The following is a 13344-nucleotide window of genomic DNA, read 5'->3' as shown; positions in this document are numbered from 1 at the left end:
AGCCTTTATCTACTGTACCACAGATTCGCTGCCGTGTCCTAAGCTCTACTTTCCCACTGAATTCTCATTTAACTTTGAAGAGGCTTGGACATTCTCAATCGGTAGGATGCTGCCCTCCCCTACCTTGCATGCCCCCTCCCCTCCCTCCACTAGGGTGGGTGGGCCATGTCCAGATGCCGGGCCCCCTCCTCTCCTCTCCCTTTGCATGCCAAATTCTCACTCACTCCCTTCCCTTTGCATGCCACCTCTCCACTAGGGGTGCAGGGGCTATGTCCAGATGCCGGCCCCCTCCCTCCTCCCCTTTGCATGCCACCCCTCACCACTCCCCTTTGCATGCCACCTCCCTCCCCACCTGGGGTGGGTGGGCCAGGTCCAGATGCCAGGCCCCCTCCTCCCTTCCCACCTCCTCCCTGCATGCCACCCCCCCTCACTCACCTCCCCCCGCCCCTTGCATGCACTTCACCTCCCCTCTCCCTCCCACTACAGGGTGGGAGTGGGCCCAGATCCAGATAGACCCCCCTCCCAGCTTCCCCTCATACATAGCCACCCCTCACTCACTCCCCTTCCCTTGCATGCCACACCTCCCCCCTCCCTCCACTAGGGTGGGTGGGCCAGGTCCAGATGCCAGGCCCCCTCCCCTTCCCACCCCTCCCTTGCATGCCACCCCTCCCTCCCCTCCCCCTCCCCCCGCTTGGGTGGGTGGGCCATGTCCAGATGCCGGGCTCCCTCCCCTCCCCTCCCCTCCCTTGCATGCCACCCTTCCCTCTCCTCCCCCACTAGGGTGGGTGGGCCAGGTCCAGATGCTGGGCCCTCTCCCCTCCCTTTCATGCCACCCCTCACTCCCTCCCCTCCCTTGCATGCCACCCCTCCAGAACAAAATTATCTCATTACTACTCATTTCTAAAAGCCTTGGTACTGCTCTGTGACAAGTGGAACCTGATGAGAAACTCATGGGGAAATTTCCCCACTGCTTCCAGATGGGAAAAAGGAGGAATGGTAGGAGAAGGTGGGCACTGAGTTCTGGCACTACCCAAGCTACTGATAGTTGCCAGCTCTGAGTCAGGGGATTCCTGGAGGTGTAAGGAAGGTTGGAGCCTGGAAAAGCAGGGTTTGGGGGCAGGGAGGGGATAATGTCACAGAGCCCACCCTCCAAAACAGCCATTTTCTCCAGGGGAACTCATCTCTGTAATCTGTTGCTCAGTTGTAATGCCAGGAGATTTCCAGGCCCCAGCTGGAGTTAGGAACCATATGCTGTTGCGATTTGACAGCTTGAAGCCTGTTACTTTTCTGGCCCCGACCAGGGGACCGGACTAGATGGCCTACAAGACCTCTTCCAATCCTTCGATTTATATGAAAGCTTTCCGATCCCCATGGCTTGCACCGGGTTTTGAACCCTACCAACACACTCCCACTTGGAAGCACGGCATCTTCAATGTTGAACAAACAACTCCCCGAGCAGCGTTTTTCATAACTGCAAGGATGTCTCCGAATGCAAATGATCGTGTGTGTACCAGAAACTGTCAATAAGCAGTAAATCAATTTGGCAGCTTCCTAAATGCATGACATTGTGGAGCAGTTTTGCATCTATTACTGGAACAACTGATCGCGGGGAAGGAAAGATGTTCCCTCCGGATCGGAATGCCAGAAAGAGAGAGCTTGTGCCTCCGCCCTCGGCCCAGAAGGACTGTCACGCAGAAAGAGGGGGAAAAAAACACTTCTTGGTGTCAGCCTAGTGTTAAAACTATTATAGATTAATTCATCTCACGAACATCAGGGAACACAATACTAAGCGCAAATCTTTCACAGAAGCTGCACTTTTTTTAAAAAAGGGCCTCGTGCCCACTGGGATTTCGAAAAGTGGTTTCCACAGCAATTTGTGCAATGGCAAATGTCGCAGATTTTCAATGTGCAGAAAGTCAGTGGCGTTTTCGTATGAGTGCAAAAAGCAGGTTAAAACTCATTCGGGCTCACCTGAGGAATTTGATGGCCTTCCCAAATCCACCTTACTGTCTTCAAGTGCAAAAGATTGGTGTTTGGAATATGCTGCCACAGGAGGTGGTGATGGCCACTAACCTGGATAGCTTTAAAAAGGGCTTGGACAGATTTATGGAGGAGAAGTCAATCTATGGCTACCAATCTTGATCCTCCTTGATCTGAGATTGCAAATGCCTTAGCAGACCAGGTGCTCAGGAGCAGCAGCAGCAGCAGCAGAAGGCTGTTGCTTTCACATCCTGCACGTGAGCTCCCAAAGGTGGGCCACTGTGGGCCACTGTGAGTAGCAGAGTGCTGGACTAGATGGACTCTGGTCTGATCCAGCAGGCTAGTTCTTATGTTCTTATGTTCTTATGTTCATAATAACAGGTAGAAGTTGCTTTTAATCTATATTTTAATGCCCGGATTTTTCTTCTTTCAAGTCAGACAGCTGTACTGCTCTTATGCCAAACACATTCTCTTCATGGTCCGTGCACTCTTTTAGAAGAAGGGATTTGGGCACGGGTTATAATAATGATCATTACAGCTTTCAGCAGAGTGTGCAGAGAGAAGGCGGCTGTATTAATTTTATGCATTTTGTTTACTGTATATTTCATCCTGCCTTTCCAACTCAATTTGGGATCCTTCCAAAACAACTAACAACCATAAAATCCACATAAAAGTGCATTAACATGGTAATACAACATGACTCTAAATGACAATAACATCATACACATATCACAACAGAACTAAAAATTTAATCTTTAAAAACCTAATAAACCAATAAGATCCATAGGACCCTTGATGGTCTTTTTGAGTATTTATATCATCATATCATGTGAAAAGCATTTGACAGAGAGTCAGGTCCTCTGCACAGATGTAAGGAAGCTATGATTTTGCCACATCATACAATCTCCTATTGCAGCATTCCTGGCTACAGCAGGAGCAATAATGGGGAAAAAGTGACATCAGCATGTTGAGCAACATCCTAGGAATCCCCCTCCCCCCAGTCTCTATGGTATGGCAGATAGTATCAGTCAACATAGTGATGCCACTTCAGCGTCTTCATCTAGAAGTGATGTTGCTGTCTCTGTCCCATCCCCATGTCTTGCACCCAAGGGTCCTAGACTATCCAGGCTATGGTCATTAAAACATTCAGCAGAGGCTGTTTCTGCGCGGCCACGCTGGGGGTTGGGTCGGTGTACATGACGCTGACCCAACCCCCCCCCCCAGGACCGTTCACAGGTCCCGGTAACGAATGGGAAGACGGTGCCGCGGATTGCCGTCGTCCAATCGACCTACCTTCTCTGCGACCATCCGGCGCATCGCCGAGGCCAGGGGACACGCCCCCCTGCCCTGCACGATCGCTCCGGAGTCGCAGGGCAGGGGGGCGTGTCCCCAGGCCTCGGCAACATGCCAGAAGGTCGCAGAGAAGGTAGGTCAATCGGGCAAAGGGGGGAGGGATGGCGCCTTCCAGCCGCCATTTTCCTAAAACCTTGTTCGGGGAGCGAGGTGGGAAAATGGTGGCTTCGCGCCGCTAGGGAGGAGTGAGGGAGGCGCAGCTGCGAAGCAGCTGTGCCCCCCATGCGAACAGCTCCCTGGGGATGGCATTTTTGCCGTGCCCAGGGCGCTGTATTTGGCCCGTGCGGAAAGGGCCAGAGTGTGGAGAGAGAAGGTGGATATGTTAATTTTATACATTGTATTTGCTATGTATTTCATCCTGACTTTCCAACTCTATCAAACCTACCTATGAGCTTACAGTGAGTCTTGAGGAAGATCATTCTACAAGTGGATTTAGAAGTGAAAGCAACCCAGTATAGACTGGGACAGAGTAGTGGCAAGAAAGTGACTGGACTGGACCTCCCATCTTCTTTCAAGCCACTACAGAGAGAGACATGGAGAAAAAAATTTCAAGTCACTATCATCTCTAAGAGGATGCCATAAAAGGGTTGGTCCTTGTCAATGCCAACTTTACATCAGCTATGTGACACATCTAGGGATTCCAGTGGGGGGAAGGGTTGAGAAAGGCACAACATTATGGGAGAAAGGTTTTTTTGAATGTGGCCTTGTGTACTTCCTGGATGTTCTTACTGGTAAACACTAAGGTAAAATCATAGATCTTCCAGTGATTCCTAGAACATCCTAGGAAGTGACAACGGGAAGTTCTAGGAATCACCACAAACTCTATGATAAAACCATATTGTTTCTGACAATTCTGAGAGCTACCCCTTGTCACTTCTGGTAAGAATGTCTGGTAAAAACAAAAGGCTTCATTTTTTAAAAAAAAATCCCAGCAGACAGTGGGACCTGGGGTCAGGGGATTCCCTTACAACCACAGGAAACTTGGCAACTCTAGATGAATCCTGAGCAACGATCCAGCTATGTGCCATTTTGGAGAATGTCAGGAAACAGAACTGCTGCCATATGCAATGTGTCTTCATGATGTCTATCCTAGGTTATTGTGACATGAAGTACATAGAGATCTAAATGTCCAGCTACATGTAGAAGAGGGCCGGAGAGGACAGGGTAACAAATCAAATTAATAATGATGATGATGGTGATAATGTGATTAAAACAAGGACTAAAAGCTGGCACAACAAAGTATTGCATGGCCAATTTCTGGAGAAGATCAAGGACAAGATGGATAATGAAAAGACCTGGCTGTGGTTAATACCTCGAACTTTGGAAATAAAAAAAACCTGAATCACTGATTTTAGCTGCTCAGGAGCAGGCAATTAGGACAAATACAATCAAAACCCAAATCCATATTTAGTGACCTTCTCATTTTTTTGATCAACCCTGCTGCCCCCAGGTATTGCTATGTTGATGATGGTCACTTTCTTGTCCTGAATTACCGTGATGTCTGGTGTGTTATGCACTGTTTGGATTCAGAAGTCCCAGAGAAGACTTCTTGTTTTCCAAGACTTTCTCTGGATGATGTTCTCACTAGTTTTTAGCCATCCTGATGTTGTAATTCTTGCATAAATTCCAGTGGATCATCTTGACCACTGAGTTGTGCTCTATTTGTATTCAATCTGGGTGATCTTTTTGCAGCAGCTGAGGACATGATCTACAGATTGTTCTGCTTCCTTGCACCATCTGCACTTTGCATCATCTGAGGATTTTTGGATTTGGTCCTTGATTGTATTTGTCCTAATTGCCTGCTCCTGAGCAGCTAAAATCAGTGGTTCAGGTTTTTTTATTTCCGAAGTTTGAGTTATGAACCACAGCCAGGTCTTTTCATACTTTGTTGCGCCAGCTTTCAGTCCTTGTTTTAATCACATTATCACCATCATCATCATCATTATTAATTTGATTTGGTACCCTGCATAAAAGTACTTTCCAAAAATTCTAAACTGTGGGCTTGCATAAATAATTGGGGGGGGGAGTCATCTTTAAAGACACAACCTTATTAAAGATCCTTTGTTGTTTGTTTCACCTTGCCAGATTATGGTTGTCTCTCCACTAAGGTTTCTTGTATAGAATGATGATGAAGTGTAGCATGGAAGAGAGGAAAGGAGCATTCCGTTTGGCTGCAGGGGCTTTCCAATTTGGCTAGAAGAAGAAGAGTTTGGATTTATATCCCCCCTTTCTCTCCTGCAGGAGACTCAAAGGGGCTGACAATCTCCTTGCCCTTCCCCCCTCACAACAAACACCCTGGGAGGTAGGTGGGGCTGAGAGAGCTCCGAGAAGCTGTGACTAGCCCAAGGTCACCCAGCTGGCCTGTGTGGGAGTGTACAGACTAATCTGAATTCCCCAGATCAGCCTCCACAGCTCAGGCGGCAGAGCTGGGAATCAAACCCGGTTCCTCCAGATTAGACACATGAGCTCTTAACCTCCTACGCCACTGCTGCTCTCTCAGGATACTGCTTTCTCTCAGGTACTCTGACACAAGTGACAGATTTGGGGAAGAACAAAGCTGCTAGCCAGAGGCATGCCCACCTCCCGCTTTTTTTGCCATGCTAAGAACCAGCCTGCTTTGACACGAATGCTGATCTTGTCCACTGTTCCTTTTCCGGGTACATGCTTCCGAATGGACTTGTAACCAAGGTATCCAAGGACAGAGATTTGTTGCTCGAAATTTCGGCGCACTCCGTCTTCTCTGTTGCTTTCCTCAGAGGGCTTGTCTCGGCCCTGTGTCTGCATAAGAAATGAGGCCTGCATGTTTCAGATAAGTTACTCAGGCACCAGCCCAAGTCCCTGGTGTTTCTGCGACTCTCGAAAAGGAGGACAGCAGAACCATGCCGGCTGATCTGTGTAAACAGCTTACCATCAAATGGAAGGGGAGAGAGCAGAAATGAAAATCCAGCCACTTCTAAGGGATGCCTGATTGCCGTGTGCAACAGAAGAAACTCGTCTCGATAATGAATCATGCATCACCACGGGACCTCGTTCCCATCCATGCACAGAAACACCCCTGTTCCTCAGTGCATAATTGAATGAGAAAGCAGAGATAATATTTTCAACCATGTGAAAAAATAATACAAAAGGGGTCGGAGCAGATTTCCTCAACCTGAGGGAGAGCGAAAGTCTTAGACCGAGAAACATCTGTGGTTGGTGAATGATTTACAAAATGTTAATCATGCCTACAGAAACCTCTTATGAAGTTAACTTTTGTAGGTTCTTACGTGTTGCCCTCTCTACCAGAGGTAATTCCTTCCCAAATAATGGTGCAGCCAGCGACAGCAACTGTAAACAAGGCAAGAAACTGTTTGGGTATCCCCCTGGAAGATATATATTCATGTCTGAAGCTGTACCACTGTGAACAGGAACAGATATACTTGAGCAAACTACGGATGTTACAAAAGAAGAAGAAGAAGACAAAGAAGAAGAGTTTGGATTTATATCCCCCCTTTCTCTCCTGCAGGAGACTCAAAGGGGCTTACAATCTCCTTGCCCTTCCCCCCTCACAACAAACACCCTGTGAGGTGGGTGGGGCTGAGAGAGCTCCGAGAAGCTGTGACTAGTCCAAGGTCACCCAGCTGGCGTGTGTGGGAGTGTACAGGCTAATCTGAATTCCCCAGATAAGCCTCCACAGCTCAGGCTTTGGGAATCAAACCCGGTTCCTCCAGATTAGATACACGAGCTCTTAACCTCCTATGCCACAGCATATTAAAAGCTGTTCTAAGACACTGGACAATTTCACACATGCTGAATAATGCACTTTCAAGGCACTTTCCAATTTTTATTGCGTGAAATGACAAAATCCACCTGGAAACAATTGCTGAAGTGCATTGAGGATGGATTGGAAGTGTATTATTCAGCATTTCTGAGGGCTGTTTTGCCCATGCAGAATACTGCAATTTCAATCCACTGTCACAATTGTTTGCAAGTGGGTTTTGCTATTTCTCACAGTGAAATCCAGCTGCAAAGTGCATTGAAAGTGGATTGAAAGTACGTTATTCTGCATGTGTGAAAGTGCCCTATAAGTGCCAGTGTTTATATTGATTGTGGACAGGTCTTAACTTTAGCCCCTGTGTTATGGATGGACAAAGGTTCTGCCTCTTTCTGTCAATGTTCAGTCTCTGTCATTCCTGTTTGGTGGATGTGCAGTATAGCTAATTCAGGACCCCTGGAATTCTGGAGAGGACAGATGGGAGAGGGTAGTAAGAAAAAGCATGATAAAACAATCAGTCTGAGATGGAAAGTTTGATCCTCCAGACCATAAGATTGGAAGAAGAAGAAGAAGAAGAAGAAGAAGAAGAAGAAGAAGAAGAAGACGCCTGGCGCACGCCAGAAATGACTGAGAGCAGCTACGGGGATCGTGGGTGAGTGGGGAAACGCCCAGTGTCTTAGTATCCACCCTCTGAAGCTGCCAAGAAGGGTTGCCAACCTCCAGACGGGACCTGAAAGCTCCTGGGATCTCCAGAGGACCAAAATCGCCTCGCATTAGACTCAGCTGGGCCCTTTTCCTCCCCAAATCCTCTCCTGGGAGGCTCCTCCCCCAAATCTCCAAGAGCTGGCAACCCTATCTCCAGGGATTGATCTCCATCTCCCCGAAGATCAGTTCTAAGTTTAGAGCCTCCAGGAACCACCTGGAGGCTGGCAACCCTAATTGCCTCCCCGGCCCTATCACTCTAATGACCCCTCCTCCCGAAGTCCTTGGAGGGTCCCCCTGCATGGGGGTTAGATGAACTTGACTTCACAAGTTACAGGCTGTGCCTCTAGAGGGCAATTTCTGTGTGAAGTGGGACTTGGCAGGCATCCATTACCTTTGTTGGTGACTTGTATATTTATTTATGTGCTGTATGCATTACAAAGCAGGGTGCCAACCCCCAGGTGGTAACTGGAGAGCTTCCCTTAACTGATCTCCAGACTACTCAAATCGGGTTTCCCTGAAGAAAAATGACTATTATGGAGGGTGGAGCCTATGGCTCCCAGTGGAGTTCCGATTGTCTCTTGCTGGGTGTTGATATTGGACCTTTTAAGGCCCTTTTGCATGGCCTGGGGCCTCATACATGCAGGACCGCTTTACCCCATATGTCCTGAGCTCCACTCCTCTCTGTTCGGCAGAGGCTAATTTACTGGTGGTCCTTTGTCCCTCCATGATGCGCTCTTGGTTTTCACCGGCTAGGCTTTTACGGCCCTGGCTCCTTCCTGGTGGAACGCTTCCTCCGAGGCTTGTTAGGGCCCTGCAGGACCTCGGGAGTTCCGCAGGGCCTGTAAACTGAGCTGTCTCCACTGGGCCTTTTGTGAGGCTGGCTGAGTCCGCTTCGCTGCTCCTTACAGCTTTGTCATCTGCTGACTGAATATCGGCCAGTTCATCTCGCTAATACCGACATCATCTACTTATTTTAACTGTGGAAGATCACTGCTGCTAGTGTTTTAATGTTTAATTTATTTATTGTTTTAACTGAAACTATTTGTTGTATTCAAATGTTGATTATTTTAGAACCGCCCTGATGCCCTTCGTGGACGGTCTATTTAATTTAATAAATTATAACAACAACAACAACAACAACAACAATAACAATCCTCCTCCTCCTCCTCCTCCTCCTCCTCCTCCTCCTCATCATCATCATCATCATACCCTGTTGAGGTCCCTGCCCTCCCAAACCCCCCCCCACGCCCAAGAGACGCACCCCTTCCAAACTTCAAGGTATTTCCAACCCAGAACCAGCAATCCTAATTACAAAGTGAGACTGAAGAAGAACCTCCAATCTGTGAGAGGGAGACAACTAGGGTTTACCGCTTGCTTGTTGTGATGGTCAACCCTCCCTCACTTCAATCTCCTGGTTCTTGAGAAACGGAGGAAGGCGGTTACGGGAAGAAGGCATCCATTTCATTGCCACTCTAGGAATTTCCACCTGCCTCTGTGGTATTTCCTATGGAGATTATGGAAAATTATGAGATATGGAAGGTCACCTAGAGTTTCCTTTAAATGTCTTTAATTAGCTGGGTGATGGAGTTGCAGAAGAAAGGTTCAGGACAGCAGGTCTGGTCTCCGAGTCAGAACCTCCTTCTCTCAAAGCTCCATTACCTTCCCCTGCTTCCCAGATATCAGAAGCTAAGCAGGATCATTACTTGGACGGGAGACCACCGAATAAAACTCTGCAGAAAGAAGGCGGAAATGGCAAGCCCACTCTGCTGACTAGATATCGAAAGGGAAGCAAGGCCAGTGCTTGGATGAGAGACCAAAGTGTTTCATTTTCCAGGTAAACGATCTTGAAGGAGCAGCAGGGCGAGGAGGTTAAGAGAGCTCAGGTATCTAATCTGGAGAGGAACTGGTCTGATTCTCTCTGGGTCAGCCTGAGCTATGGAGGCTTCTCTCTGGGAATTCAGATTAGCCTGTGCACTCCCCACACACGCCAGCTGGGTGACCTTGGCTAGTCACAGCTGAGCTCTCTCAGCCCCACCCACTCCTCACAGGGTGTTTGTTGTGAGGGGAAGGGCAAGAGATTGTCAGGCCCTTGAGTCTCCTGCAGGAGAGAAAGCGGGGATAAAACTAAACTCTTCTTTCTTCTTCTTCTTATCAGTTGGAAATCAACAGTTGTAATCCCAGCAGACCGCTAGTACCTAGACTCCAGCAACCTTATTAGCTTCATTCATGTGCTGACGATCCATTGAAGGCTGTACAAGACCCTGTGGGGTCCATTTCCTCCTGTGTTGCAGAATATGATGTGGGGTCAAGCTTCCATTTTGGGGAAAAGCAGGAAACCCCAGATTCAAGGGCAATATCAACACAGCATTGTGTTCCATCTGAGAGGGACTTGTGTTCCTACGGGCTTGAATTCAGAGAAATATGTTTCCCTCAGGTTAAAGGGGGATCTTCAAAATGCATTGCAAAACAGTGTTGTAGCACCAAGGGGGCGAGGGGGGTGCGCCGATGCACCAGGGGCACGCAGGGCATGGCATGGGCGCTATGGGGCTGCCGGTGCATGGCAGGCAGGCGGTGGCAGGTGCCGGCGCACACGCACTCCTCGGCGCAGTTCCCCTCGCCTCCAGCCCTGGTTGTAGGGCAACATCTGGCGCGGACTATAGCCGCTTTTGGAAGTTGAAGAATTCTTGGAGGTTTGGAGAATCGAACTTGTAGAAGCGGGGTTTGATGAGGGGTATATAAGCCCCTAAACTGTACCTTCCAAAGCAGCTTTCATTTTCTCCAGGTAAACTGGCAAACAATCCTCCAATCTTGGGTTATAACTGCTGAGGAAGGAGAAGCTACTGAAGATTTTACGGCAACCAATTCCCAAGTGCCCTTATCGCTAACCAGTTTCTAATACTCTGCTGGTATCTCCCCACCCATAGTTTAAATCCATGATTACGGTGTAATATTACATGTTTGCCTGCCTCGCAGGAACCAGTCCCAGACTCACAGCTTGGCTCCCCACCCCGACGCTACGCCTCGATCCAGCATCTTGTTGAGCCAGTTCCTTCTGTTTACATTCTCTTGGCAAGATGAGAAACGCAGAGTTTCCGTGTTTTTTCCCCAGCAGAAATGTTTGTTTGAAACAAAAGGTAACGATCTCCCCTTCTGCATAATGAGAATTAAACGGTTTTGGGACCGGGTTCCAGTTTCCAAGTAGGGCCCTCCTGCCCTTAGAAGATCCAGCTCTGGAAAGTGTAACTCGTCAGAGGAACCTGGAGTAATTTCGCTTTCGTGCTGCTGGATTTGAAGCAGGTCACCATCCTTTCTGAGCCTGGGGCCCTCCCTTTGAAACTGACAGGGCCAGCCACAATAAAATGGCTGCCGCAAAATGGCGCTTTGCAGGAGACAGAGCTGAAGGCTGCACCGCTGCCGCCGCTACCTATAGTGGTTAGGGTTAGCCTAGAATTGGGACTGTTCCATGGTGGGATCCAAAATTTTAGGAACAGGTTCCTCGGGCCAGCCCCCCCCCCCCCCAGCAAAGGGCAGAGGCGTACCTAGGCAAACCTGAGCCCTGGGCAAACCTGAGTTGATGCCCCCCCATGGGCAGCCACCCCACCACGACCCCAATTTTTTTTTTTTTTTTTTTGCACCAGGTCATTTCTAAATGATCACATTTATCGAAAAAAATGCCCCAACTCACAAATCTGAACACAGCAATGGAGAAACACACAGGTTCTTTGATAGAGACCGTGAGATAAAAAGGCATGGAGAATCAATGAATTGCAGTACCTGAAAGGGATTAACCCAGTTCGAGTTACATTATTAGTCGCGAATTGCTATATGGAACCTTCACGCTCAGCGCAGGATGCCCTCAGGAGGCGCAGGGCTGGAGGTGTGGAAAAAAGCTGACCCACTATAACCCCCTCTCGCACACACAAATAATTAGTCACCCACTGAACTGGTGAGAACCTGCTGGATCCCACCTCTGACTGTTCCATTCCTTGCTCACCATCCATGAGGTCTACTGAATAGTCTTGGCCTATTCATGATGTTTCAGCCTTACAGGGTCAGCGGGGAAGCAACATTAATGCTCCCCTCGCGAGGGAGAATCCCAACCGAAAGGGTGAGGAAACCGCTGTAGTAAAGAGTCTCTGTATGCATACTAGATCTTTGAAAACATCGCGGGCATGCTCAGGACTTGGAGTCGGCACTTATGCGCCTCAGCAGGTACATCTGCTTACAGAAGAGGAGGGGACCTTTGTCCGGCCAGTTTCACCCATCATGGTGTAGGTGGCGAGGATATGAAGAGACTGTAGTGCCGAGCAGACCTTTATAAGCACTGAGGCCAGGGGTGGGGCCGGGGAGCAGGAAGGGTGGACTTCCTGCTCCCCAAGCCCCACCCCCCAGCCTCAGTGTTTATAAAGAAGGTCTGCCCGCCAGGACTGCAGTCTCTTCTGGCCTGCCTGGATGTCGCTGCTGCCGGGGAGGCCAGCCACAGGGTGTGGGAGGAAGCGGGAGTGAGTCCAAGGTGGGCGCTGGGAGGGTGCTGAGGCAGCAGTTCTGCTGCCTGTTATTTTATGTGCCTCGGGCGGGCCGAGGCACGCGGAAAACAACGACAGCAGGATCTCTGGCCGGGGACCATTTCTGGCGCTCTATCGGACTAGAAGGCGGCGCTCGGGGACGCGGGTACCCCTTATCCCCAGGCAGATACGCCACTGACCTGGATATTTCAGGTGACTATCCCAGGATTAATGCAGCAGGATATCACCTCAGTGTAAAGCTGCCCCTGCCACAAAATGGCAAAGTTAAAAGGTGTTGTTTCACGGGATTACAACCCCATTTCAGGTCCTCACGAGCTGGGTGGAGGATGACGGTTTTGGGGCATAGCAAAGAAGGGATGACAAAGTGGGGTGCTGGAGGGCAAGGGGGAAGGTGCATTTCTTTGCCTCTCCCGGCAGAGAAACATAGCTTTGAGTGCTGGCCTAAATGGTCTGGGATAGAAAATACGTCATTCCTTAAAGCAACAAAGGAAAAAAACACAGTAAAACCGGCCTCTTTCTGGGATCCACCTCTTCAGGGCTTGTCTGCAGAGTTATGAAGTAGCACTCATGTTTCTTGTAAGGCTAAATCAATAACACACACAGACACTATCCGTTGGTGCACTGCGATGGATTTAAATCCTGTGATCTCTTCTTTGTCTTTCTCGGCTCTAGAGCATGTGAGATTCTGGAAAGTCCTTCTGCTCCTTCGCTTCAGTAAGAAATCTGCCTTTTTGCAAAGTGCTTCTTGGAAGAAGAAGAAGAAGAAGAGCTTGATTTATATCCCCCTTCTCTCCCAGGAGACTCAAAGGCTGACAATCTCCTTGCCCTCACAACAACAAACACCCTGGGAGGTGGATGGGGCTGAGAGAGCTCCGTAGAAAGCTGTGACTAGCCCAAGGTCACCCAGCTGGCGCGGTGGGAGCGCACAAGCACCTGATTTCCCAGATGTCTCCACAGCTCAGGCGGCAGAGCTGGGAATCAAACCCGGTTCCTCCAGATTAGATACATGAGCTCTTAACCTCCTAC

This window comes from Sphaerodactylus townsendi, linkage group LG13, assembly GCF_021028975.2.
Source record: "Sphaerodactylus townsendi isolate TG3544 linkage group LG13, MPM_Stown_v2.3, whole genome shotgun sequence".
NCBI lineage: Eukaryota > Metazoa > Chordata > Lepidosauria > Squamata > Sphaerodactylidae > Sphaerodactylus > Sphaerodactylus townsendi.
The sequence above is the reverse complement of the archived record's forward strand: the minus strand, read 5'-3'. Positions refer to the sequence as shown.